Consider the following 3,688-nt stretch of genomic DNA (forward strand, 5'->3'; position numbering starts at 1 on the left):
GATACTTTAGAACCCTCCTACCAAGGGCTTTTATTATGGAGGGAGCTTTCATCAAAGGAGCTACAAAGTAAAGTATAACTCTCTCCATCTTCGTCTTCTTGGAAATTTTTTCAGGTGGTCGAAGACGGTTCAGATTGAGCTTCCAATTATTGGCCCATGTGAAATCTGCACATCCAAAAGAAAAAAAAATCTCCCACAGGCATATTATATAGTATAGAGCTAGAACCATATCAAGATAAGATGAATAAGTAATAAAAACTGAATCACATCCAACAAAGTCAATTATATGTACCTCCATAAAGCTTTCCAAAAGATCACAAGAAATACTAACCTTACTTTGCTGAGAAATACCTGAAATTTCTAAACATGTAAATGTGACTTCCTCTGAATCAAATGATGGTTCTGGCTCTAGCTTAGGTGTTGATGATATCAATGATGGTGATTCTTGAGACTCTACTAGCTCTGTATAAGTCCCTACACATTGTTCCACAACATGATCAATTCTTAGATCCTCTAAGGGTTTTCTTGACAAAGATGGTGATCCTTGAGATGTTGCTTCCACAACACAGCTCCCTACACATTCTTCCATATCATCGTCATCAACACATACATCAAAAAATAAACCAACATCTATGTCCTCAATAGGAGAATCAATAACAAGAGGATCAATAACTTCACTTGCAGTTTTAAGTTGATCTACCACATCACATTCATCATATGAAAATTCAATGTCACTATAACACCTTATAAAATTTTGAGGTAAATCTGAAAACTTATTTACCACTACATTATCAATAAAATCCTCATCTGAAAAATCTTCATCTTCATATATATTCAAAAATCTACACAACCATATTAGTGTCACAGGATTTGCCGAAGTCTTTATTTTCATTTACCCCCACTAACCTTTGTGGAAAAGGAACCCTTAGTGAAGGTCCCGGGAAAGACTGAACTCCCTTTTTCCCAAATTCCCTTTGAGCTTTTGGAGGAGGTCCAACTTGCTTATCTAATGTTGGTGTGATTAATCGTTGAGGGAAAGGTACTTCTGGCCTTTGGGAACTTCCTAGATAAATGGAATTGAGTTCTTGTGATCTTCTATTATTCTTCTCCTCAATTCTAAACATGTCATTCTTCAGAAGTTCTTCATGATTTTTGCCACTTCTCAACCCCACATCATCACACTTTTCATTGGATCCTAACTGTGTAAGAGGGGGATCTTCTTCAAACCATTTTGAAATAATACTATCAAGCTTTGCCCCCAAATGTTTGAACTCCTCACTCTGTGACTTGTGAATTTCAACATTTTTAGGTGGTTGAATTTCATTTTGTTTGACAGGCTCTCTTACATTTATGGCTTTCACTTCTTGAATATCTGAGGAAAATTCCATCCAACTTTTGTTCGACCATTCATGGAGGTTCAATGTCACTTGATCAATTAACGAATAAGCTTCATCTACACTTTTGTCCATAAAAGAACCTCCAGCTGATGAATCCAATAAAGTCTTGTCTGAGAAAGAAATTCCCCCATAGAATATGTGCAAAATCAACCATTTTTCAAAACCATGATGAGGGCACTGTCTTTGAAGACTCTTGAATCTATCCCATGCTTCAAATAATGATTCTCCATATGCCTGAGAAAAATTTGTTATGCAATTCCTCATATACACCGTTCTACTTGGAGGGAAAAAATGATTCAGAAATTGCTTCTCCAATTGTTCCCAACTTGTGATGCTTTGAGGACAGAGAGAATATAGCCAAGTCCTTGCTTTATCCTTGATACTGAAAGGAAATGTCATCAATCGAACTGCATTTGCTGATACTCCTTCGCATTTCACCAAATCACAAATCTCTAAAAATGTTTCAAGATGCAGATAAGGACTTTCTGATACTTCTCCTCCAAATTTGTGACCTTGTATCATGAAAATTATCTCTGGGTCTAGTTGGAAACTTTCTACTTCAATTTGAGGTTGCACAATGGGAGATAAAAATCTTGCAGAAAAGGGTGTAGAAAAATTTCTCATTGGCCTGCTTGACATGTTAGTGCTCATGGATATTCAAGAAGAAAAAGAAAATTATCAAGAATCAAAAACAAGAAATAAAATGCAATATGAAAAGCACGGAAGCAAATGCAGAATTTAAATTACAAGAAAGAAAGTGCATAATGAAAACAAGAAAGAAAAGATAAAAGGAAAAAGAAAAATATCTAGAATAATTCATATGCTAAAAATTGCAAGATATGTTTACAAAAGAAAAGAAAAAAAAACAAGATCAAAAGAGAAAACAGAGAAAAGTTAGATTAGAGTGCTAGAAATCAAGAATGCAAAGTTAGAATTAGAATTAGAATTGCAACAAAAAGAATTGTCAAGAATGTTATTCAAGAAAGGAAAAACTTACGAAAACAGAATTCTAACAATTAGTTATAACTATGCAAATCAAAAGAAAAAAAAAGCTATGTTTAGTCTAACTCAATTGATAATTCCTAATGTTATAGCGCAGTCCCCGGCAACGGCGCCAAAAACTTGTTCGCTCTCCGCAAGTGTACGGAAATGTCACAAGTAATATAAAAGATTATCGTATCCACAGGGACTGGAATAAGCACTAGAAATGTCTCAATGCGAATTAGCCAAACAACTATCCAATCGTTTCAAAAGCAAAGTAAGGTAAACAAATCTAATCTTAAAGATCAACAAACTAGAGTTTAGTGTTTTGGGTTATGATAAAGGGAGATTCTAGGAGTTTCGGTTTCTTTGTAGGATTTCTCGAATGTAAATGGTTCACCAATTCTTATCCCTCAATTGCCAAACATGTAGAAAGTTGCCGGCTCTCTCTTGCAATAGACAACTGGCTAAGGACTGAGAAATGTATCTACATAGGATTAATTAGACATGAACCTATGTTGTCCTTACACAGAAGTGCACCTATTACTATGCCTTCCTCGGATATCAACGTAGAAGCCCACGACTTATCAATCTATCAAGATACAAGAAACTAATCACTAAATCCATCCTACTCTCTTGAATATTCCTATTTCCTCTTCAAGATTGTCTCGCAAACGTCCTTACACGGGCTTGCACCTGTCACGTTGATCCCTCGGATGATCGAGTGAGAGTTTATCTTTACAAAGTCCATAAGAAATTCAAACAATTAATCAAGAATGAGAATTAAGCACGAATCATCTTTAATCGTTCAAGATCTAATTGATACAAGCAAGATAATGTCATTGAAACAAGAGAATGGCAAATCCATAAGAGATTACATCAATCCATCATACAAATACTCCCTTCATCCTAGAATACAAGATCTACTCCATGAATCGAGGAAGAAAACCCGAAGAAATAGAGAATATAAGCATTCCTTAAATCCCCAATCCAAGAAACCAAGAAAGGGGGGAAAGAGAAAACTTATCTACGAAGAAGCTTCGTCTTCAGATCCAATCCTCGGTCCGGAGCCGGAATCGCCAAGAACTCCCCTTGAATCACCAAGAAATCCTCCCAAGAATGGGAGGAAACTACCAAATCTTGCCTTCTCCCAAAGGGGGAGAGATCCCCTTTCAATTCATGAAGGAGGGTTTAAATAGAGGAGGGAATCGGGCGCCACACGGCCCCGTGACACGGCCGTGTGAGATTCACACGGCCATGTCCAGTTCCTTCTCTGCCAAAACTACACGGCCGTGTGGTGCACACGGCCA

The 3,688-nt window shown here is 36.7% G+C and overlaps 1 non-coding gene across 1 annotated transcript; it reads left to right on the forward strand.

The window, feature by feature from the left end:
- The first annotated feature begins 1,557 nt into the window (after nucleotides 1–1,557).
- Nucleotides 1,558–1,663, forward strand: LOC122007431. The gene has a single exon (XR_006118929.1). It is a non-coding gene; the product is annotated as a small nucleolar RNA R71 (small nucleolar RNA).
- The last annotated feature ends 2,025 nt before the right edge of the window (nucleotides 1,664–3,688 follow it).

This window comes from Zingiber officinale, chromosome 7B (genome assembly GCF_018446385.1).
Source record: "Zingiber officinale cultivar Zhangliang chromosome 7B, Zo_v1.1, whole genome shotgun sequence".
NCBI classification, from domain to species: Eukaryota; Viridiplantae; Streptophyta; class Magnoliopsida; order Zingiberales; family Zingiberaceae; genus Zingiber; species Zingiber officinale.